Source organism: Scyliorhinus torazame, chromosome 15 (genome assembly GCF_047496885.1).
Source record: "Scyliorhinus torazame isolate Kashiwa2021f chromosome 15, sScyTor2.1, whole genome shotgun sequence".
In the NCBI taxonomy this organism is placed as follows: Eukaryota; Metazoa; Chordata; class Chondrichthyes; order Carcharhiniformes; family Scyliorhinidae; genus Scyliorhinus; species Scyliorhinus torazame.
Genome location: NC_092721.1, coordinates 96034515 through 96059816, shown reverse-complemented (window position 1 = coordinate 96059816; position 25302 = coordinate 96034515). Strand labels below are relative to the sequence as shown.

The 25302-nt window shown below is 50.7% G+C and overlaps 1 long non-coding RNA gene across 1 annotated transcript in view; it reads right to left on the bottom strand.

Annotated features, from left to right (window-relative positions):
• Window positions 1-13623: 13623 nt before the first annotated feature.
• The window catches only part of LOC140391420 (uncharacterized), a 70593-nt gene continuing 58914 nt past the window's right edge, over window positions 13624-25302 (bottom strand). The window contains exons 2-3 of the long non-coding RNA XR_011935059.1: window positions 16144-16327; window positions 13624-14188 (exon numbers count right to left, since the gene is read on the bottom strand). This is a non-coding gene — a long non-coding RNA (uncharacterized lncRNA). The remainder of the gene's footprint in view (window positions 14189-16143; window positions 16328-25302) is intronic.

Genomic DNA, 25302 nt, shown 5'->3' with positions numbered 1-25302 from the left:
CCTGGTTTTCAAATCCCTCTAAAGCCCTTTCATCTGTCAGTTTATGCATTCCTACAAACTTTTGAGATCTTTGCACTCTCCTGATTTCGATCACTCCACAGTGGTAGCAGTCAACAGTCTTGGCCCTAAGCTGGGAAATCCTCTTTCTAAATCTCTCCACTTCCCTAGTTGTCTCTTCTAACTTCTGATGTTCCTTAAAACTGACCTCTTTATTTGTCCTAATATCCCCTCCTGTGTCTCGCTATCAAAATGTTTTTTTACTAATAACACACTTGTTAGGCGCCTTGGGACATTTTTCTCAATCAAAGGTCGGAGAATCGCTGGAGGGGGGGGCACGATTCACGCGACGGCGCTCTGACTATGGTCCGCCGATCCTCCGGTCACCCGAGAATCGGCGCCATTGACGCCGGCACGGTTGGTGCGGTGCCGGTCGGGGGCCACTCAACGCGGCCCCCCCAGCGATACACCCCGCGCGATGGGCCGAGGGCCCGCTGAGTTAGGCCGAGTCCCCCCGACGCCGTTCTTCTATGGTCCTACCCGCCGGGACCTTGGCACTCATGTTGCGGGGGGCAGCCTGGTGGAGGGGAGGGGGATCTGACCCCAGGGGGAGCCTTCACATTGGCCTGGCCCGCGATCGGGACCTATCGATCGGCGGGTGGGCTTATCCAGGTGGGGGCTTATATTCCTCCACGCCGGGCCCCTGTAGCTCTCCCCCGTGTTGCGTCGGGGCCGGCGCGGAGAAGGCAACCCATGCGCATGCGCAAACTCGTGTGGCCATAGCGCGCATACGTGGTCCCGCAGCGCCCGTTCTCCAGCTCATATCGGCAGCTGGAGCAGCATGAGGCTCTCCAGTGCCGTGCTGGCCCTTTGTGCAGCGCAGGATCACTGATCCTAGGGGCCAGGTGATGCCGTCGTAAAACCCTTCGGCGTTTATGATGGCGTCAACACTTAGCCCCAGGATCAGAGAATCCTGCCCTTGGTTTCTGAGCCAGGCACATAGAGCAGAATTAAATTCTCCCCCACCACATTGGGCTGGAAGGTGGGGGCAGAGCCATATAACGGAGAAGACTCAGGGTGGAGAGCTCCTCATTTCCCCAATTTCCCCTGATTAAGTGTGGAGAAGAAGGAACTGAGAATAGCCTTCCTACCGGAAGCCAATTCTGATGGTCCTCCACCCAACTACTGTACTGGCATATAGGATTTGAATGTTGTTTTTCAATGAAGTTTGATAATAATTAATATCAAATTCATACCCAGCCATGGGTAATTTGAGAATTCAAGTCGCTTTTCACAGCATGCAAAACTGTCCCTTTGGGCGGACTGGAAATTCATGCTCAAATTGTCCGTCCCATCTGCGACGATTCCCACGGAAATTCTGTCCCTTTATTAACGGGAGTATATTCCAGCCCCGCCCACCATTGGGTCATTCGGTCCCACCGAATGAACGTCTGGCTGGCCCGTTGAATCTCCTGAGCAATTCAGCTTTCGCCAGCAGCTTGCTCATTCAGAAACAGGACATTAAAAATAGCACATCAATTTGAAGTGTTTTCACCACTTGTTAAGGAACTGGCCAATTTTCAGCAGATTTTTGTCAATTTTTTTAGAGTCTATGAGCTAATAATGGAGCAATGCCAAACTAAAACCATCAGATTTGCAGAATCAGCTGGAGAACTATTTCTGCAGAAAGTGGACTAAGCAACTTAGTCCTTTTTAACACTCAAAGGCAACCAGTAAAGTGGCCAACACAGCATGGCAGAAGTTGACACAACATGAATTACTCAATGACCCTAGTATCAAATTCTGAAAACGTTTCCCGGTCTGAAGAAATTCGCCAAGGTAAAGCCAACCATTTGAAATGAAATGAAATGAAAATGAAAAAATGAAATGAAAATCGCTTATTGTCACAAGTAGGCTTCAATGAAGTTACTGTGAAAAGCCCCTAGTCGTCACATTCCGGCGCCTGTTCGGGGAGGCTGGTACGGGAAATGAACCGTGCTGCTGGCCTGCCTTGGTCTGCTTTAAAAGCCAGCGATTTAGCCCAGTGATTGGGCACATGACATGCATCAGCAAAGGGGCCTCTGGTGAATTTCCTCCCAGTAAGAGGTTTCACAACACCTGATGAAGGAGCAGCGCTCCAAAAGCTTGTGATTTAAAATAAACCTGTTGGACCTTAACCTGGTGTTGTGAAACATCTTACTGTGGTCACCCCAGTCCAGCGCCGGCATCTCCACATCATGGTGACCAGAATTTCCTCCTGGGAGTTCCAACATCTCATAAGAACTTAAGAAATAGAAATAGGACAAGAGTAGGCCCTCCAGCCTCTTCCTCCATTCAATAAGATAATGGTTGATCATCTGCATCAACTCTCCTTTCCTGCCTGCTGCCATGATTGTCTTATTGTGGGTATTGGAAGGGGCACCAGGGGTGTTGTTAAATGTGTATGCCCCAAATTGGGATGATGTGGGTTTTATGAGGGGGTTGCTGGCAGCAATAGCGGATTTGGCCACACACCAGTTGATCATGGGAGGAGATTTCAACTGTGTCCTAGAGCCGAGGGTGGATAGGTTGAGCCCCAGGTCGATGGGTAGGGTACGAATGGCGAGGGAGCTGGGGGGTTTATGGAGAGGTTGGGTATGGTGGATCCATGGCACTTTCAGAACCCAGGGGGAAGGGAGTATTCCTTCTTTTCACACGTCTATAAGGTGTATTCGAGGATTGATTACTATGTAGTGAGTCGGGAGATTTTGGTTGGGGTGGAGGGGGCAGAGTATGCGGGGATAGTTATCTCGGACCATGCACCCCACTGGCTGGATATTCGGTTTAGATTAGGATGAGAGCAGAGGCTGGGGTGGAGGTTTGATTTGGAGTTGTTGGCAGATGGAGGCTTTTGTGATAAGGTGCAGGCGGCGATTAAGGAGTATGTGGAGTTGAATCAGAATGGGGAGGTGTCGGCGGCCATTTTTTAAAGCACTGAAGGCAGTCCGGGGAGAAATTATTTTGTTTAAGGCTCATGCGGATAGGGAAAGGAGGGAGGAACATGACCGTCTCGTTAGCAAGATGGTGGAGGTGGACAGGGAATATTCGAGGGTGCCCACTGTGGATGGATGGGCGAGGAGGAAAAAGTTGCAGGGGCCGTTTGACAGGCTGACAACAGGGAGGGCTGAGGGAGGTGCTGGATAGTATCAGGGGCATAAAGTCGGGGAAGTCCTGTACCCAGAGGAATTATATAAGGAATCTGCGACTGGAGAAGGGGGAGTTGCCGGAGACGATGACTCAGGCAGTAATCACACTAATTCCGAAAAAGGGGAAGGACCTGGTAGAATGTGGGTCGTATAGGCGCATATCACTATTGAACACGGATGTGAAAGTATTAGCTAAGTTGTTGGCGGGGAGGATGGAGGAATGTGTCCCTGGGATGGTGTCAGAAGATCAAACAGGCTTCGTGAAGGGCAGGTAACTCGCGAGTAATATAAGATGGCTGTTGAATGTAGTGATGAATCCGTCAGGTACTCTGATACTGGAGGTGGTGGTGTCCATGGACGCGGAGAAGGCATTTGACCGGGTGTAGTGGCGGTACTTGTTCGAGGTTTTGGGAAGGTTTGGGTTGAGATTTGTGGCATGGGTGCGGTTGCTGTATGTGGCACCAAGGGCGAGGGTGAGGACGAATGATATGAGCTCACAAAGCTTTGACTTACACAGGGGTACGAGGCAGGGGTGCCCACTGTCACCGCTGCTGTTTGTGTTGGCCTTAGAGCCATTGGCGATGGCTCTCGGGGGTTGGCAGAGTGGCAGGGGATTATGAGGGGACAGAGGGAGCATCGGCTTGTCGCTCTATGCCGATGCCCTCTTGCTGTATGTTTCGGATCCGTTGGAGAATATGGGAAGGATTATGAGCCTGCTGGAGAGATTTGGAGGTTCCTCAGGGTACAAGCTGAATGTAGGGAAAAGCAAGGTATTCCCGGTGAATGGGCTGGCACAGCGGGCTAACTTAGGGGGGATGGCATTTACGGTAGCGAAGGATAGGCTTTGGTATTTGGGGATTCAGGTAGCGAGGGAATGGACGGGGCTCCATAAGGGGAACTTAACGAAGCTGGTGGAGGAGGCTAGGGAGGATCTTAAGAGGTGAGAAACACTGCACTTAACGTTGGCGGGGAGGGTCCAAGTGGTGAAAATGAATATTCTGCCAAGGTTCTTGTTTATCTTTCAAGCTCTACTGATCTTTATACCAAAGGCCTTTTTCGGAAAGTGGACATGATCGTTTCTGACTTTGTATGGGCAGGGAGGTTGGGGAGGACCCTGCTACAGAGGCAGAGGCAGCAGGGGGGTTGGCTTTGCCGAACTTGCTTCATTATTATTGGGCGGCGAATGTGGACAAGGTGCGGCCGTGGTGGGAAGGAGAAGGGGTAGAGTGGGTTAGGATGGAGGAGGAATCTTGTAAATGGTCTAGTTTGAGGACTATGCTGTCATAATATACACCAGTATATCATGATGCAGACACACACTGATGGACACAGTGGGACCAATCAACATACTGCAATTTGACACTCACTGCAACGTAGAGGTGAATGAAAATTTCGAACGCTACGTGTTCCAGCAGCGTTTGCAGGGTAAGGACGAACCTTTCCAATACTTTTTAACGCACCTCCGCATCGTTGCGCAATCTTGCAGCTACGGGCCCACCTCCGACTCCATGATACGCGACCAAATCGATTTTGGTGTTCAGTTGGACCCCCTACGTCAGCAGCTCCTCAAAGTAAAGCAACTCACCCTAGCGACCACCATCGAGACCTGTGTCCTACATGAAAATGCCACCAGTCGGTACACCCATATACAAGCAGCTGAAATGGCGCGGCAAGGTCTCCACGAGGCGGAACGGGTCCAAGTGATTGAGCACCTCCAGGGCCTCAGCCTGGATGAGGGCGGCCATTTTGCGCGCTTTGCACGGACTCCCGCGCTTGTACGCACCAAACGAGGGGATGGCGACGTGGAGGAATGTAATGCGCAGGCGCGCACTACGCAGGACCGCACCGCGCATGCGCAGTGGCGCAGCGAACGTGCTGACGTCATGACGTGCGGCAACTGTGGCTCCGCCCATTTAAAGCGGCAATGCCCCACAAAATCTCAACAATGCCTACGATGTGGAAGACTTGGCCACTATGCTGCCTGCTGTCGAGCAGTTCAGCTTTCCAATTCATATTGCTTCAGCCAGCCTCGCAGGAATGTTCGGGCAATTCAACCCACGGTCACCGAGTCCGATTCCGACCTCCCATACAGCAGTGACACCGAGGACCCGAAGGCGCCTTTTCGAGTCGGTGTCGTCACGAAAAACAGGCTGTCCCCGAAGCAAAGTCACCAGCCGCTGTCGGTATACAGCATCGATTCAGATGATGAGTGGTGTGCCACGCTGACGGTCAACCAGTCCCAAATACGATTCCGCCTGGACACTGGTGCCTCCGCCAATCTCATGGCGTGGTCTGCTTTCCAAAGCCTTTCCAAACCAACCATTCTCCCATCAGCCTGCCAGCTATTGGACTACAATGGCAACATCATTCCTGCTACTGGCTCATGCCAACTCGAAGTGACGCCCAAGTCACGAAAAGCCATCATTCCTTTCGAGAACGCGGGCTCCTCGAAGGACTCTCTGCTTGGCGCACAGCCGTGCAAATTGCTAAACCTCATTCAAAGAGTTCACTCTCCTCTCCTGATGACACGTCTGCCTTCCAGGATGCTGACTTCAGGGCGCAACTCAACGCCATCATCGACCAGCACCGCGACGTCGTCGAAGGCATGGGCACGCTCCCATATTCTTACAAGATCCTACTCAAACAGAACGCCACGCCTGTGGTGCATGCACCTTGCAGAGTCCCAGCACCCCTGAAGCACCACCTCAAGCAGCAGCTGCAGGACCTCCAAGACCAAGGAGTGATCTCCAGAGTTACGGAACCAACCGACTGGGTCAGTTCCATGGTGTGCGTAAAGAAGCCTTCCGGCGAGCTCAGAATCTGCATTGATCCAAAGGATCTGAATCGCAACATAATGAGGGAGCATTACCCAATCCCCAAGCGCAAAGAGATCACATGCGAGATGGTTCGGGCCAAGCTCTTCACCAAACTTGAGGCCGCGAAAGGATTCTGGCAAATTCAGCTAGACAGATCCAGCAGGAAACTGTGTACCTTTAACACCCCTTTTGGCAGATATTGTTACAACAGGATGCCGCTTGGGATCATATCGGCGTCGGAAGTATTCCACAGGATCATGGAACAAATGATGGAAGGCATTGAAGGTGTTTGCATCTATGTTGACGACATAATCATTTGTCCACCACCCCGCAGGAGCATATCAGTCGCCTCCAGCGCATGTTCAAACACATACGGGAGCAGGGCCTACGCCTCAACAGAGCCAAATGCTCCTTCGGCCAGACGGAACTCAAGTTCCTAGGGGATCACATCTCCCAGTTGGGTGTGCGGCCGGATGCGGACAAGGTGGCTGCAATCACAGGCATGAAAAAGCCAGAGGACAAGAAGGCGGTCCTCCGATTTCTGGGCATGGTCAACTTCCTAGGGAAGTTCATCCCTAACCTCGCCTCTCATACCACAGCTCTCAGGAACCTGGTGACATCGAAACAAACCTGTTGGACTTTAACCTGGTGTTGTAAGACTTCGTACTGTGCTCAGGAACCTGGTCAGGAAGACGACAGACTTCCAATAGCTTCCTGCCCACGAGCGCAAATGGAGAAAACTTAAAACCAAACTTACCACGGCCCCGGTATTGGCTTTTTTTGATCCAGCGAAAGAGACAAAAATGTCGACCGATGCCAGCCAATCTGGCATTGGGGCAGTGCTCCTGCAACGCGATGAAGCCTCATCATGGGCCCCCGTTGCATATGCGTCATGCGCCATGACCCCCACGGAACAGCGCTACGCGCAGATAGGAAAGGAGTGCCTGGGCCTGTTGACCGGTGTCTTCAAATTTCATGATTATGTGTACGGCCTTCCCCAATTCACCGTCGAGACCGACCATCACCCGCTGGTCAATATAATACAAAAAGACTTGAACGACATGACGCCTCGCCTCCAGCGCATTCTGCTCAAACTCCGGCGATACAACTTCCAGCTCGTATACACCCCGGGCAAAGACCTGATCATAGCCAACGCTCTGTCCAGGGCTGTCAACACCCTGTATGACCCAGCGGGATTCGTCTGCCAGGTTGACGCCTATGTGGCCTTCGTGGCCTCCAATCTACCAGCCACGGATGAACGCCTCGTCCAAATTCACCGCGAGACTGCGGCTGACCCCCTGCTACAGCGTGTCATGCGCCACCCAACAGACGGGTGGCTGGCTCTGAGTAGGTATTCAAGGAGCCCAGTGGTGCAGTCCACAGTAAAGATATGGAATCAGTTGAGGAGGCATTTTAGGATGGAAGGGACGTCGGTGCTAACGCCGCTGTGCGAGAATCACGAGTTTGAGCCGGGGGGGATGGATAGTGTTTACGCGAGGTAGAGGGAAGTGGGGTTGGTCAAGGTGAGGGATCTGTATTTGGAGGAAGGATTTGACAGTCTGCAGGAGGTAAGGGAGAGGGTAGAGTAGCCGAGGGGGAGTGAGTTCAAGTATCTTCAGGTTAGGGACTTTGCACGAAAGGTCTGGAGTGGGTACCCTAGGTTTCTGGGATACACCCTGCTGGAGCGACTGCTGCTTCCGCATGTGGAAAGGGAGGGAAGAATTGGGGATATATACTAGTGGGGATATATGCAAGTGGCTGGGGGAGCAGGTAGGCGAGCGGGTGATGAAGATCGAGGAGAAATGAGAAGTGGAGTTGGGAGGGGAGATCAATTGGGGAGTATGGAGTGAGGCACTGCGAAGGGTAAACGGGACCTCCTCTTCTGCAAGGATGAGCCTGATACAGTTTAAGGTGGTGCACAGGGTGCATATGACTCGGGCGAGAATGAATGGGTTCTTTCCGGGGGTAGCAGATGAGTGTGAGAGGTGTGGGCGGGGACCAGCGAATCACGCGCACATGTTTTGTGGTTGCGAAAAATTGGGAAGATTCTGGGCGGGAGTGTTCGCGGTCTTAGCCAGGATAGTGGAGGAGGAGGTGGACCCGGACCCTTTGGTTGCGATATTTAGGGTTTCAGAGAAGCCGGAGTTCATGATGAGGAGGAAGGCCGATGTCTTGACCTTCGCCTCTCTGATTGCACGGCGGTGAATTTTGCTGGAGTGGCGGTCGGCATCGCCACCGGGGGTAGCAGCTTGGTTGGGTGACCTGTACGACTTCCTGCGATTAGAGAAGATAAAGTATGTGTTAAGGGGCTCAGCAGGGGAGTTTGAGAAAAGGTGGGGGATATTTGTGACCGTGTTTGAGGGACTGTTCGTCGCGGGGGGCAGGGGGGGTGGGGGGGTGTGTGAAAAAGATGAAAAATCTGTACGGACTGTATAGCTGATTGTAGCATGTTTCCCGGGGTGTTGTTCACTGTAACCTGTTTTGATACATGTTTGTAATAAAATACATTTTTTTTTAAAAATGATTGTCTTATTGTCCAAACATCGGGCAATCTGGGGGCAGATTATCCAGCACTTCTAGCCAGCAGGTTCTTCTGGTCTCGCTGAAGGCGATGCCCCCCCGTGGCAGGTTCCCTGGTGGCAGATGAGTCATGCAAAATAGCGTAAACATCAACAGAACAGGGAGATCCCACCACCGAGCCGCCTCTTCCACCAGAAATCACACTAGGGGAGGGGGGGGGGGTAGAAATTCCTGCTTCAGTCTTGAACACGCCAATGACTGAGGTGGTGAAGGTGAAGTTGTCATATCCCAGATGACCATGGGCTGCTTTCCCCTTTGGGGGGGAGAGCTGACTGGTGGTGATTAACCTGACAATCAGCACAGCTCAGGCACGGGGCAAGGTTGAGAAGGTGGAGCCTCCATGAATAACTTGAGGTACGGGAATTGAACCTGCGCTGTTGGCCTTGCTCTGCATCACGAACCAGCTGTCTAACCAAGTGAGCTAAACCGGCCCCGGTTTAAACAAGGGGCAAACGGGGATTAACAGGAGGATCCTTACAGATATGCTACAATGTAAACTACTCAATGCATGCTTCAAGTTTTTAAAAGATAAAGGAGTGCAAAATAAGAGGGAAATGCTTAGAATGGGAGGTGGACCAACAAACCAGTATCTTCTCTGTATTTTTGAAGAATAAACCCACGAAATTAAACTTTGAAATAGCAGATGGACAAGTAGAAGGCCTGGCACCATCTAACATGGATTGCAGCGATTCAAGAAGACGGGTCACCACCACCAAAGGCAATTGGGAATGGGCAACAACTGCTGCCCTCACAGCAAAGCCAACAACCCATATTTTAATAACAAACAAGTGTTAATCATGAGGAAAAACTAGTATTTATGAAGCACCTTTCATTGGGCAACAAAAAACAATTCACAGCCACCAAAGCACTTCTGGAGTGCAGTCGCTCTTATAATGTAAGAAAATAGATGAGCCAATTTGTTTGCAATACGATTCCATATTGACAAAGAGATCAATGAGGAGTTAATTGGTTTTGTTATGATGTTGGTTAGAGGAAACATATTGGTTTTGTTATGATGTTGGTTAGAGGAAACATATTGGCCAGAGTCTCCATCTTATTGAGTCATACACTGAAGCATATATTGAACAACAGATCTGTGCCAATAGTTTAGATGAGGCTATGTGTCACCAAGTTGCAATGAAAAGATTGGGTCATACATAAGAACTAGGAGCAGGATTAGGTAATTCAGCTCTCGCGTCTGCTCCGCAATTCAGTATGATCATGGCTGATCTCATCATGACCTCAACTCCACTTTCCTGCCCATTCTCCATAACACTTCAACCCATTACTGATTAAAAATCTGTCTATCTCCTTCTTTCTTACATTGTACGAAGTCTTACAACACCAGGTTAAAGTCCAACAGGTTTGTTTTGATGTCACTAGCTTTCAGAGCGCTGCTCCTTCCTCAGGTGAATGAAGAGGTATGCTCCAGAAACACATATATAGACAAATTCAAAGATGCCAAACAATGCTAGGAATGCGACCATTAGCAGGTGCGTTAGCATTAGCATTAGCACCTCCCATTTCTTACATTGAACAATGCATCCCACCAATCTCCCACATTCTGACATGCCCATTTATCCCAGACAGTTTAGGAAGTGGACTTGAGAAGAGTTCAGTGGATGGAATGTGATGGAACACAAGTGATTTAGAGCAGATGGAGCTGGAACATAGAATGAAACATAGGAGGAGCATGAAGAAGCAGATCAGAGAATATGATCAATCCCATCTACCACTGATGAAGACAGCAATCCTGATCTCTAAGGTTCAGCCTTTAAAATAAGGATATATTTGAAGCTTTGATGAGTGTTCGAGCCACTGGGGATCTTTCCTTACCAGCAATTATCACATGACAGATAATATAATGTATCAATACTTTGGAGGGAAAGTATTCTGTCAATCTCGATTGTGTGACATCTCCAGGAATATTTGTTGCAGTTTCCCATGGCAGAGGCCGTAATGCCAGTAATAACATCTGTCATGAATACTCAGAATGCTGCTATTTAGGCATTGACAGATTAAGTGATTCATTCCAAATTGAATAAAAATATCCATATTTAGGAGCTTCAATCATCATAGAATTTACAGTGCAGAAGGAGGCCATTCGGCCCATCAAGTCTGCACCGGCTCTTGGAAAGAGCACCCTACCCAAACCCACACCTCCACCCTATCCCCATAACCCAGTAACCCCACCCAACACTTCGGGCAATTTTGGACACTAAGGGCAATTTAGCATGGCCAATCCACCTAACTTGCACATCTTTGGACTGTGGGAGGAAACCGGAGCACCCGGAGGAAACCCACACACACACGGGGAGAACGTGCAGACTCCGCACAGACAGTGACCCAAGCCGGGAATCGAACCTGGGACCCTGGAGCTGTGAAGCAATTGTGCTAACCACTGTGCTACCGTGCTGCCCAAAAAATTCATTATTGCCTTGAAGTCTGTTGGTTCACAGAGCAGAGTGAATGAACAATAATAATATTTATTGTCACAAGTAGGCTGACATTAACACAGCAATGAAGTTACTGTGAAAAGCCCCTAGTTGCCACATTCCAGCGCCTGTTCAGGTACACAGAGGGAGAATTCAGAATGTCCAAATCACCTAACAGCACGTCTTTCAGGACTTGTGGGAGGAAACTGGAGCACCCTTGGGAACCCACGCAGACACAGGGAGAACATGCCTACTCCGCACAGACAATGACCCAAGACAGGAATCGAACCTGGGACCCTGGAGCTGAGAAGCTTGCAGGACCCCACTGGAGCAACAAATGTAAACCACCATTGATGTTTCTCTTGATGACAATACATCTTTACTATTTCAGCATTCTTCTTCCATGACTTCACAAGTTTCAGAAATGGAAGAGTTAGACTATGTCGTCAACTGAATTTAATTACATAGGCTGGGATCTTCCAACCCCCCACATGGCAGGTTTTCTCATGTGGATGAGGCAAGCCATTGGTCCCACCAAAGTATACGGGCCTTTGCATGGCTCACGCGTGCCACCGCCGGGGAGCCAGCCGCAGGGGGATCAACGTGAGTGGAACTGGAAGATCCAGCCAGCCAGGAAGGCCAGAAAATCCTGCCCATGGAATTTACAGCACAGAACACAAGCCATCAGACAAACTAGCCCGTGCTGGTATTTAAGCTCCACATTCAAACTCCTTACGTCTTACTTCATCGAACCCTATTAATATTATCTTCTATTTCATTCTCCCTCATGGATTTATAAAGCTTCCTCTTCAGTGCATCTATGTTCATCGTCTCATTATAGAAATTATGCAGCAAGTAGGTAGGAGTATTATGGGGTTTGTGTGGGCTAATAAGACCCCGAGGGTAAAGAGAGGGTTCCTGGAATGCAGTAGGGACCGAGGAGGGCTGGCGCTGCTAAACCTAGGGAGCTACTACTGGGCAGCAAATGTGGCGATGATCCGCAAGTGGGTTATGGAGGGAGAGGGGGCGGCATGGAAGAGGATGGAGATGGCGTCCTGTAAAGGAATGAGCTTGGGGGCGTTGGTGACGGCACCGCTGCCGTTCTCGCCATCAAAGTATACCACGAGCCCAGTGGTGGTGGCAACGTTAAGGATCTGGGGCCAGTAGAGACGGCACAGGGGTGCAGTGGGAGCCTTGGTGCGGTCCCCGATCAGGGGTAACCTCCAGTTTGTCCCGGGGAAGATGGACGGGGGGTTCCAGGGCTGGCATCGGGCGGGGATTAGAAGAATAAGGGACCTGTTCATTGACGGGACATTTGCGAGCCTAGGGGCACTGGAGGAGAAGTTTGAGCTACCCCCGGGAAATGCATTTAGATATATGCAGGTGAGGGCTTTTGTGAGGCGACACGTCAGGGAATTCCCGCTGCTCCTGGCACAAGAAATTCAAGACAGGGTGATCTCGGGTGTATGGGTCGGGGAGGGCAAGGTTTCGGCAAGAGATGAAAGAAGAGGGGGGAGCCCTAGCAGAAGAGTTGAAGGGTAAATGGGAGGAGGAGCTGGGGGAGGAGATCGAGGAAGGTTTGTGGGCTGAGGCCCTGGGTAGGGTTAATTCCTCCTCCTCATGTGCCAGGCTCAGCCTGATACAATTTAAGGTGGTTCACAGAGCGCACTTGACGGGGGCGAGGTTGAGTATTTTCTTTGGGGTAGAGGACAGATGTGGAAGGTGTTCAGGGAGTCCAGCGAACCATGTTCACATGTTTTGGTCATGCCCGGCACTGGAGGGTTCTGGAGAGGAGTGTCGGGAGCAGTATCTCAGGTGGTGAAAGTCCGGGTCAAGCCAAGCTGGGGGCTAGCAATATTCGGAGTAGTGGATGAGCCGGGAGTGCAGGAGGCGAAAGAGGCCGGAATTCTGGCCTTTGCGTCCCTAGTAGCCTGGCGAAGGATCTTGCTATTGTGGAAGGAGGCGAAGCCCCCTAGCGTGGAGGCCTGGATAAACGACATGGCTGGGTTCATAAAGCTGGAGAGGATCAAGTTTGCCTTGAGAGGGTCTGCGCAGGGGTTCTACAGGCGGTGGCAACCGTTCCGAGACTACCTCGCGGAGCGTTAGAGGAAGGTCGGTCAGCAGCAGCAGCAACCCTGGGGCGGGCAGGGGGGGGGGGGGGGGGGGGACGAGAGATTGTTTGAGGGGATGGAGGAGCAGGAGATAACATGGAGGGTGGGGGAAACTGGCACGTGCGGGCGAGAGCCAGTGTATAAAACTATGTAAATATACCATTTTGCCATGTATATATCTTGCTCAGTTCGATTTTGTGTTATTTTGTTACGGGGGGGGGGGGGGGGTTATTGTTTATAAGGGGGAAAAAATTGTGTTGTTAAAAAACTTTAATAAATATATTTTTTTTAAAAAGAAATTATGCAGCATGTCACTGGACTATCTGAAGCCCATGGTCAGAGAGGTACAATGCACCTCAAGTTTAAGAGTAGCACATGGACACTTGGCTGTCAGTCATCTCACAGACGCACAGCACCAAGCAGTGAAAAGAGGCACAAGATTTCAGCAAGACACACACACACATAATATTTGGCACAATAGTGTTCAATGGAACTTGAGTGACAGAGTATGCAGAGAGTTTCAGTTTAATGGCTCAGGAAGCAGTTGAGGGGGAAAATGTGGCTGGTTAGCTCTTTAAATATAGCTGTGGTGATTGTTTTTTCCAGCGCAAAGTAAAAGATGCGGCAGCTGTTCATGCAAGGGGTAAATGGGTAATTGATGGGATAATTATTGAGAAATCTTTGTGAGAAACTGCCAAATGATTCTCACACTTGGCAAAGCTGTTTGTCCAGCTGAATTCCCCTGTTCCTCAAGCACCTGAATAATAGACTCGGTGATGTTCAGTAACATGTCACTCCAGCAAGTTCATGTTGATTCTTCATTGAAGAGCAAAGATACAAGTTATTCAGCAGATGGCAATTCATGATCTTTTCTCCAGGCTTGTTGTAGGACAGCTCCTGAACTAACCAAGCATCAGAAACATTGTTTGATCAGGTTTTTTTGGTGCGTTTGCTGATTTTGCTTGTGGCTTCATGCACATCATTGCATCTGTGTTCAGCAGCTGTATGCAGCTGCCATATTTCTGTCCTGTACGAAGATAATGGTCTCTTCTTCCAGGTCGCATCTTAAGGGAGAACAGGAACACTCATTAACAAAAGAAAGCAGCTGCCAAACATAGCACTCTTCCTGCTCCAAAGCAAATCCTCCTTATGGTTAATGAGATCATGCACTTTAGAACCAGTTTTCTGCAAATCAGTTATAGAAATGAACGCTAAATGTGCATTAAAGGATAGCCTTCATCTCTTCCAGCAGTCAGCTATGCACGTTTCTTTGCAAATAAAAATAAGAATGGGAATGAAAGATGAACAAGGAACAACAGATTGCCTTTAAATGGGGCCATCACTGTGTTACTAGTGAAAAAAACAGTTACCCGCATGATTCTGTTCACACAGTTGCAAGCTGCTAAAATATTGATCGCAAGATAACTATTTCAGTTGATTAATGTGTACAAGCGCTTTTATTTACAATTAATGATGTCCCGGACAATGGGAAATCCAACCATGTGGAAAATACGAAAGCTTTCTTGTGCTTAGATCAATTGCCCACAGGCAAAGTGATGATGTTTCTAGCTCTAACAAACTGAACACCAGTCACCTGCTTGATACATCCAGAGTCTGCAGACAGATTGATGTTACAGATGTCCCCTGCATAATCTGGGACGAGATAAAGGTGAAAAGGTTCAGGGCTAAAGTGACCTTGACAGCCATTGGCCTTACCAGCTCCAGAACTCAGCTGGAGATCATCTTGAAATATGTAACTCAACTCTATCACCACTTGGTGAACCTAAGGCTTTGCTTGTATTAGTCAAAAGACAAGCCAGACAAGTTTACTGTTATTGATAGATGTTGTTTGAAGGGTAGTGGAGGGTTAACAGCCATCCTTAACCTGTATTTCCTATATATTTCCCATCAACTTACTCTCTTTTTCTAAATAACACAGTAAAAGTAATAAAGACTTATCCAAAAGCAGTTCTAAAATAACTCTCTGAGCCACACGCCTGGGGAGAAAGAAAAAAAACACCCAAAGTTGAAGAAATTAAAATAAGTTGGTGGCAGCATCTCTGTGTAGCCCCATGTAACAGGAGCTTTGGATCCAGGGACTGATGGGAGCTTCACAACAGCAACAGGGCTTGGAAGTGATTTCAATTCACCTTTCATAGTTTTGTGGCCATCACAACAGTGCAGCTTCACTTTTGAATCTTGGCCTCAGAAAAGAAGAATTAATAGTTGCAATTTTACGAAAAAGACTGTCTTCAAGAGGGAAGGTGGGCACACCTTTGAATAAATAATGAGATACGCTCACTGGGAACCTCTAACAGTGAAATGGGCAGGCTTTCCAGGATCAAAATAGAATCGCTAAGACAACCCCATGAGGGTAGATTTATGGGAACACTGACTTAGGCAGTCGTTATCCCTAGCCCCATATTCTCTTTCAACAATATAAATTGCGGGCCTATGGATTTCAGCCATTCCCATGGATTTCTACCTAAGTCAGAGTTGGAGCGAGATGGAACAGCCGAAGATTTTCAGGGCCATTGTGATAGTTAAACGAATGTGGAAGTAAGACATGGAGTTTGTGGTCAAGTGAGGCAGTACAGCTTCCAAACCCCTTGGCTGAAGGATGGTGGCGGAAGTGCATATGCAGGGAGTACATTCAAGTAAAGTTGTTTTCTCTTCCCCTCAAATGCACCCTCCGAAGAGTAGTACATCTGGATGTAAGTGATAGCCAAGGTTAATGCATTGCACAGTGCTCACAGAATCCAGGAAGAATTGTGGAAGGAGGTGACTCAGCTTATAAAAAGGCTATGCAACAGTCCCGGAAGTCAGTAAGTGACCTAAATATGCTTACCTCAAGTTGTACACTGTTGTGTATTGAAACCAATGCCCTCTGTCTAATGTTTCACATGATTATGTTGTGACATCATCAGAGGCACTTGGGAAATTTTCCCTCTTTTCTATCTAGACTGTGAGCAAACATGACCTCTGTAAATAAAGTCTGACAACTGGTTAAGTAACTTACCGTAGGGGCGGCACGTGGCACAGTGGTTAGCTCTGCTGCCTACGGCGTTGAGGACCCGGGTTCGAATCCCGGCCCTGGGTCACTGTCCGTGTGGAGTTGGCACATTCTCCCCGTGTCTGCATGGGTTTCACCCCCACAACCCAAAGATGTGCAGGTTAGGTGGATTGGCCACACTAAATGGCCCCTAAATTGGAAAAAAAAATAATTGGGTACTCTAAATTTATTTTTAAAAAGTAACTTACCGTGCGGCAACCTGATTATCTTTTATCTCTACTGGGAAGTTAAAGCAAAACCCCTTAAAACATAACTGTAAAAGACAAATCTGGCGATGCAGATGTTTTTCCAGTAAAATAGTCAGAAGAAACAACTTAGACCTGGACCTCGAGGTGAAGATCGATTTTCAGGAGACTACTCCACCATCCATAAATGAGCGGTAAAACTGACCGTCGGGAATGATTAGTAAGTTTGCAGATGACACAAAGGTTGGTGGAATTGTGGATAACGATGAGGACTGTCAGAGGATCCAGCAGGGTTTAGATTGTTTGGAGACTTGGGCGGAGAGATGGCAGATGGAGTTTAATCCGGACAAATGTGAGGTAATGCATTTTGGAAGGTCTAATGCAGGTAGGGAATATACAGTGAATGGTAGAACCCTCAAGAGTATTGAAAGTCAGAGAGATCTAGGTGTACAGGTCCACAGGTCACTGAAAGGGGCAACACAGGTGGAGAAGATAGTCAAGAAGGCATACGGCATGCTTGCCTTCATTGGCCAGGGCAAGTCATGTTGCAGCTGTATAGAACCTTAGTTAGGCCACACTTGGAGTATAGTGTTCAATTCTGGTCGCCACACTACCAGAAGGATGTGGAGGCTTTAGAGAGGGGCAGAAGAGATTGACCAGAATGTTGCCTGGTATGGAGGGCATTAGCTATGAGGAGCGGTTGAATAAATTTGGTTTGTTCTCACTGGAACGACGGAGGTTGAGGGGCGACCTGATAGAGGTCTACAAAATTATGAGGGGCATAGACAGAGTGGATAGTCAGAGGCTTTACCCCAGGGTAGGGGGGTCAATTACTCGGGGGCGTAGGTTTAAGGTGCGAGGGGCAAGGTTTAGAGTAGATGTATGAGGCAAGTTTTTTTACACAGAGGGTAGTGGGTGCCTGGAACTCGCTACCGGAGGAATGAAAAATGAAATGAAAATCGCTTATTGCTTATCTTCAAATGAAGTTACTGTGAAAAGGAGGTGGTGGAAGCAGGGACGATAGTGACATTTAAAGGGCATCTTAACAAATACATGAATAGAGGGATACGGACCCAGGAAGTGTAGAAGATTGTAGTTTAGTCGGGCAGCATGGTCGGCACGGGTTTGGAGGGCCGAAGGGCCTGTTCCTGTGCTGTACTTTTCTTTGTTCTTTGTTCTTTGAATGGCGTTTTTAGCCTTGTTAAGAGTGCATATTAATTTTAGAAGTGATAGGAAGCACTCATGAGCATTCCTTAATTATTTTGTATGCAACCGTGGCCTGGGGACCCTCAGAGAGTCAGAAGCAGGAATAGAAAACAGTTTTTCAGGCAGAGCGCCAACTGTGGTGCCAGTCGATTTACGCAATCTGTGGGCACAGGAAACAAAACCTCCTAAAAAAGAGAAAGCCAGGAAATAAGTGGGGTAGGCTGTAAAAAAGTTATTTATCACGCTGGGGAGTTCTCCAGCCTTCGCACATAGCGGGCCACAACATCGATCCTCAAACTCGGGGGGAGAGAGAGAGGTCCGCTTTTGGGAAATAACTGCCCAAAAAGGAAAAATACAGCGATAGTAGCCAATATTAAGCTGGATAAAAGCTGAAACGGACGGGTGTTTTCAAAAGAAAAAAAAGTTTCTTCTTAAAGTCTCAGTCCAAACAAGAAAAGAAATGACCGAAGTCAAGGCACGACTTAAGATAAAACCTGATAGCACCTCCAAAGGCAAGAACTGTGCCATATTGCATATGCTGTCAGACCAAAAGTCGAAGGGGAACCTAATCAAAGATGAAATGATCGTGACTTTGATGACTAGTAATTGGGCAACCCCAATTGTTCCAGTTATCAAGCCAGATGGTGACTTTAAAATGACAATCAGCCCACAATGTGCTGACCGATATCCTTTACCATTAATAGAGTACCTATTTGCTGGATTGGCAGGAGGACAACAGTTTGTAAGATAGATTTGTCCCAAATATACATCCAGGTGAAGGTAGCAGCTGAGGTTGCAACGTCTTCTAACTATTCTAAAACACAAAGGACAGGTGAGGTACCAGCACCTACCCTTTGGAATAACATCAGAACAGGTCCTATTCCAAAAGTCCACGGATCAAATCCTTAGTGACCTCAACATTGTTCAGTGTTATTTAAGACACATCTTAATTCCTGGCAGGACTGAACAGGAGCACCTGAAGAATTTAGAAGACACATTGGAGCATCTTGAAAGACACAGGGTGGGATTCTCCATTTGGGAGACTATTCTTCTGCTGGAGATGAATTGTAACCTGTTTTGTTGCCCCTGGGGGTGCAAACTGGCAAGTAATACCATATTCCTTGCCATACAAATGTATGGCATGCAATACAATGGATTTCCAAGGGAATCGTGCTATCAGGCCACCATTTTGAGCAGGTGGCCTGATAGTGAGGTCCTGCAGCCTCCACCACCCCCCCCCCGCACCCCAAAGCAACCCTGAACCCCTCCCCTGTCCGCTACACAGAAGCCCTCCACCCCCAGATTACTTGGGTGCCCCCCTACCTCCAGGTACGGGGGTGACCCCCCCCTTCCGCCCACCGCCCAGGGACCCTGTAATAGGGGGACCTCCACAGGGACCTCTGTAATTGGGAAATCCCTACGGCAGCCCCCAATAGGGTATTAAGGAGACCACCCACAAGGGCCCCTGTAATAGAGATACCCACCACAGTGATGCCTGTAAAAGGGTGACACCCCCAGGAATACCTGTAATAGGAAGACACCCCACAGGGACCCCTGTAATAGGGAGATACCCCAAGGAGCCCTATAATAGGGAGATCCCCACAGGGCCCCCCTGCCTCAAGGGATCACTCGGTGCACTCCCCCCCCCCCCCCCCCCCCCCACACAGAGCCCCCATACACTTAAGCGTGTGGTTGCACTGCACTTACTTCTCTTTGATGTGGTTAATATTTATAAACATTGAGGTTTCACCACTTCGGCCACTGAACCGGGAAGGGAGATGAATGAATCAAAGTTGCAGATGGTTAGTTGAAGCTGTCAATCACAGAGCACCACTAAAACACGATGAGTGGCTTGCAGCTAATGGATCTGTGGTAACCAGATGTAGATCAGAGCTGTACTCCTTCGAGGAATGGACATGTGGAGCTTCAAGGTAAGTCTCACAACTGTAATTGTTCTGACTGACCCTCTCTGGACTGCTGTCTAGTTTCCAGACAAGGTCTATTTTCCAGGGGGGGGGGGGGGGATCTGTGTGAAGGAGTCTGTGGGAGCTGCAGTTAGGCAAGGGGTCCCTGTAAGGGTTCCTCCTATAGCAGTGGTCCCTGTGAGGGCCCCTTTGGTAAGGAGGTCCCTGCGTGGCCCCCCTATTACAGAAGTCCCTGTGTGTGGGTCTCCCTATTACAGGGGTCATTGGTGGGGAGGTGTGATGGGGGGTCTGGTAGAGGGGGGAATGGGCAGGCAGTGCATTGTGGAGGGGGTGGACCTCTGTTGGGCTTGGGTGGTCTCTACCAGCATGGCCCTGGCGTGGTGGACCTTGTGGTGGGCCAAGGGCGTAACTCCTTTGGTTTACATGATTGAATATAGAAGATCTGAGCAACATGCTAACACCAATGCTCTATCATGTTTACCAATGGAGGACAAAGCCAAATCACAGGAGAACTATGTGTACTATTCCCAGGTGGATAGTGTACCTATTGCTGCATCCCAAGTGCAAATACACATGAGGTCAGATCCAGTGTTGGGGAAGGTCATGGAAATGATCTTGAAAGGTATACCACTGGACAAAGAGAAGAGGAATCCGAATTCAAGCCCTAACAAACAAGGGAAATTAAACTAATGGTACAAAATGAAGTACGTATATGGGGAATCCTATTCATTATTCATCACTCGTGCTTGCAGAGTGTGAACTGATTAACTATATACGGGACATTCAGTCATCATATGGATGAAATAGCGTGCAAATTTTAATAGCCAGGACTAGACTCAGAGATTAATGGAAGAGCAGGTCAATGTCGGTATTGTGCTAGGATTACAAACATTCCACCTCTTCAACCACTTCACCTTTGTGATTCGCCAAAACAACAATATTGATTTTGCGGGGCCAACTAGAGGATATGTATTTCTTATCCTCATGGATGCACATTTCAAATGGTCCAAAATAATGATACGAAGTCGACAACTACTGAAAAGACAATCGAATGACTGGACAAAGAATTTGCACGGTTTGGCAAACCGGAACAATTAGTTAGCGATAAAGGGACTCAGTTCATGTCAAAGGAATTTCTGGGCTATCTTAGGAACAATGGCATACAGCATAAAGAAGCTGTATCTTATCATCCTTCCAAACACGAATTGGAGCAGAGGTTGGTCCAGTCATTGAAGAGTGCCATCAAAGCACCAAAGGACAATTAGTTAAAAGAGTAAACAATTTCCTCATATCCGAGAGAAATACAGCCCATGCGACAACCCAAAATTCACCGGCAATATTGTTTTTAAAACGGAAGTTGAGAACCACGTTTGATTTGCTCTTACTGCCTGACAGGACTACCATTGTAGATCAACAACAACAAAACCAAAGTTACTTGCTGTAAACAGACATCGAAACCAATAATAATAATAATCATCGCATATTGTCAAAAGTAGGCTTCAATGAAGTTACTGTGAAAAGCCCCGAGAAGCTTTGATCAAGGAGGAAGAGTTTCATCAAGAAACTACTCTTCAAATGAGAAGTGGACACCGGCCATAACACTTGCAAAGGTGGGGGCCGTGATTCTCCGATCCCGTCCCTGGTCGGAGAATCGCCGAGAGGCGCGCGAATCCAGCCACGCCGCTCCGACGCCGGAACTCCGATACGGGAAAAACCACGCCAACGCGGAGTGCGCCACGTCTGTCGGAGAATCTGCAGAATTGATGCGGCATGCTGGTACCTGGCCTGCAGCGAATCTCCAAGCCAGATGGGCCGAAGTCCCGCCGGTATGACCACAGCTCACGCTGCGTGAATCAAACACCCTTTTGAACGGCGTCAACCAATCATGCTGGCTGACGCCGACGAAGGAGGTGGTAGGCATCGGCGTGGGGGGGATGTCGATGTCGAGATGTCGAGAAGGCACGGTCATGGCTGCGGGGGGGGGTGCGGTTGTCGGGAACGGAGGCCGCCAGGAGTGCAGGGCGGTGTTGGTGTTGGTGTCGGGATGGGTGGTGGGGCGTGTCGGGATGGGGGGGTGGTGGGGGATGTAGGGGAGGGAGGTGGGGCATGTCGGGATGGGGGGGTGGTGGAGGGGGTCGAAAGGGGTGGTGAGGAGGGTCGGCGAGGGGGTCGGGGTTGGGAGGGTTTGCTTGGATAGGTGCCAGCTGGCAACAGTGGCGACCATGTAGCCATGGCATCTGGTTGCGGAGGGGGGTATGTGCAATGATGAAATGTCATCTACCCCCACCACATGCAGACCGTTATGTTTGGCCATCACCCAGCGATGTTGGTCGCCATGGTTGGAGCCGCTGCCCTGCATGTAGCCCTATGGGAGCTGCAGCAGGGGTGTGCCAGGGAGGCATCAGAGAGTAGTGTGCCACAGAGGGGCAGGTGGCAGCTGCTCAGGCCACCTGCCCGACAGGATGAGGAGGAGGAGGAGGAAGCGGTGCCATGGCGACGGAGGCGCCCGATGAGGCCTCGTGTGTACCGGCGCCGCATATCCTTCCAGGACCTCCCGGACAGGGCATGCAGGAGGAGACTTTGGATAAGCCGGGTAACCGTCGCCCATATCTGCCACCTGATGGCACATGTAGCACCGCATGGGATTGGGGGTGGACAGCCTCTCCCAGTGGCCGTCAAGGTGCTGGTCACCCCCAACGTCTACGCGACGGGATTGTTCCAGTCGCTGAGTGGGGACCAGTCCGGCATTTCCAAGGCATCGGTACACAGGTGCATCCGTGTAGTGACCGACACCCTGTACGGCATCGCGGTCCGGTACGTTCAGTTCCCTGTAGACTGCGCCCAACAGGATGCCCGGGCAGACGGCTTTGCCGCGGTTGCCAGGATTGCCATGGTACAGGGAGCGATCGATGGGGTGCACGTCGCAATGTGGCCTCCATCGGATAATAGGGCTGTGTTCACGTACAAGAAGGGGTCCTACTCCATGAATGTGCAGGTGGTCTGTGAGCACCGGATGAGGATCCTGCAAGTCTACGCCCGGTACCCGGGCAGTGTACATGACTCATTCATATTGGCACAATCGTTCATCCCCGCCATGTTCGAGAGACACCCCACCCAGCTGAGGGGCTGGTTGCTGGGCGACAATGGTTACCCGTTGCGGTCATGGCTGATGACACCTATACGGAGGCCACAGACTGACGCGGAGACCCACTACAATGATGCCCATGCAGCAACCAGGGGTGTGGTCGAGAGGTGCATGGGGCTGCTGAAGATGCGTTTCAGGTGCCTGGACCGCTCTGGAGGGGCCCTCCAGTACCCGTCAAAGTGGTCAGCCGCATTGTTGTTGTCTGCTGCGTCCTGCACAACATATCCCAGCAGAGGGGCGATGTGTGGGGAGTAACACAACGAAGGGCATGCCTCCCCAGATGAGGAGGAGTGGATGGCAATATATGGGACATATGGGCTGGACAGGGACGGGAGGCTGCCCAACGATACCGTCTGGGCCAGCTGGCATGGCAGGAGGTGATAGTCGCACGGTTCACAGACTAGGAGGGGGGGGATTCGCTGAGCATGGGCATGGACAGCACAGTACGGCGCCACCCTCACCCCGCCCACCACTGACCACACTCATCACACCCACCACCAACCCTCTCAGCCCACCCACCACCACCCACCCGCATGCACACCACCCCTCCATTGCACATCCACCTGCGGCACAAGGGGCAGGGCTCACACGGTCGCCAGTGGAAGCGGGTCTATTGCATGGCATGGAGGAAGATGACAACCCGCTCTGCGATGAGCTCCGGGCTCTACATCGTTAGACAATGTCTGCCTCATGGCCACAGTACCACCCTCGACCTGGGTGGTCCCTGCATGTGGCCTCGGCACTGCAGAGCACGGACCCGTTGTCTGCCTGGGGGCGGGGTTGCGAGGACGACCCGGGGGGGTGGGGGACGCACCACACTCACCTGAGCTCGACGTCTTATCACCCCTTACACACACTGGCACCCACTTCTCACCCCACCCCCGCACGCATCGGACAGAGCACAGAGGCAGCTTTCATAGGTGTAACAGTGTGTTTAATGAGAGAACATCTGTACATGTGCCCCAGCCCCTATAACTAGTCTCTGCCCTGCACCCGTGCCAATTTACTCAGTGTCTACTTTTCTGGCCTTATGGGCCCTATGATTACGTCGAGGTGTTTCCCCAGATGGTACAGCAGATGTGGAGGCGGAATGCTGTGACCCCTGCCCTGTGACTAGGGTCCCCTTTCGCAGCTGTTTCCTGGCGCGGCCCTGCCTGGATGGGCAGGCTGTGCCTCGGGGAAGCGGGATGGCGTGGTGCCACCCTGTTCTACCTGTTGCCCACCAGACGCACCTGGGATGGAAGGGGGGGGGGAGTCCGAGGTGTCGCGGTATTCCGGACCTCCCCTACTGGGTGACACGGAACGGGCCCAGCACTCCTCCTCCCTCTGGGCGCCCGATGGCCCCGGGGGCTCTCCATGGGACGGGGTGTGAACGGATCCAGCAACCGAGGCACCCCCGGCACCTGGCGCTGCCAGTCCTGGAGGCCCACCCTGGTATCGACAAGGGTCTACAAGTTTGCAGCCATGGAGCTCAAGCAGTTGGCCATTCCTGTCTGTGTCTGGGCGACGGTGGGTAGCACCTGGGCAATGGCGTCGATGCTCCCAGCCATGGCTCGCTGAGACTGGGCCATGGCCTGTTGAGACTGGGCCATAGTGGTGAGCGCCGCTGCGATCTGTAGCTGGCTCTGGCTCATGGCTGCCAGTGAGAGGGCATCCCTGTCCTGGGCCTCGCCCCCGTCTGCACAGAAAGCCCCAGGCCTTGCATACTGCGACCCATATGGAAACACCTGTGTGGCCATTGCCTCCACCGTGGATGCCACCATGTTTCGGCCTGGGTGGCATGCATGATCGGCACCACTCCCTGCTCCTGCACGCGGGTGGACTCCACCACCTGCGTCTGCAGCTGCTGCAAGCCAGCCATCATCTCCTTCACTTGTCCCTGGGTCCCTGACTGCATCGGGTCTGTGGGTGGGTGTGGGAACTCCAGGAACCTCATCGCTAAAGTGATCAATCGAGGTGAGAGTCTCTGCGATGGGGGAGGGTGTAGGAGATAGCAATGGCATTACGTGCAGGTCCTCATTGGACCAGAAGTCTGGGGTCCCCTGGTGCTGTGTCCTGTCCGTCCGTCCCCTGTGTTTGGGTGTCCTGTCCGTCCGTCCCCTGTGTTTGGGTGTCCTGTCCGTCTGTCCCCTGTGTTTGGGTGTCCTGTCCGCCGTCCCCTGTGTTTGGGTGTCCTGTTCGTCCGTCCCCTGTGTTTGGGTGTCCTGTCCGTCCGTCCCCTGTGTTTGGGTGTCCTGTCCGTCTGTCCCCTGTGTGTGGGTGTCCTGCATTGGTATGTCCTGTGTGGCCGTGTCATTGGTGTAGGTCCCCTGTGTCGTGGTGTCCCGCCCGTCTGTCCCCTGTGTTGTGGCGTCGTCAGTTGACTGGGACGGGAGGCTGATGGACCCGCTCATTGGACCCGAAGTCTGGGGTCCCCTGGGGTGCTGTGTCCTGTTCATCCGTCTCCTGTGTTTGGGTGTCCTGTCCATCCGTCCCCTGTGTTTGGGTGTCCTGTCCGTCCATCCCCTGTGTTTGGGTGTCCTGTCCGTCCGTCCCCTGTGTTTGGGTGTCCTGTCCGTCCGTCCCCTGTGTTTGGGTGTCCTGTCCGTCCGTCCCCTATGTTTGGATGTCCTGTCCGTCCGTCCCCTGTGTTTGGGTGTCCTGT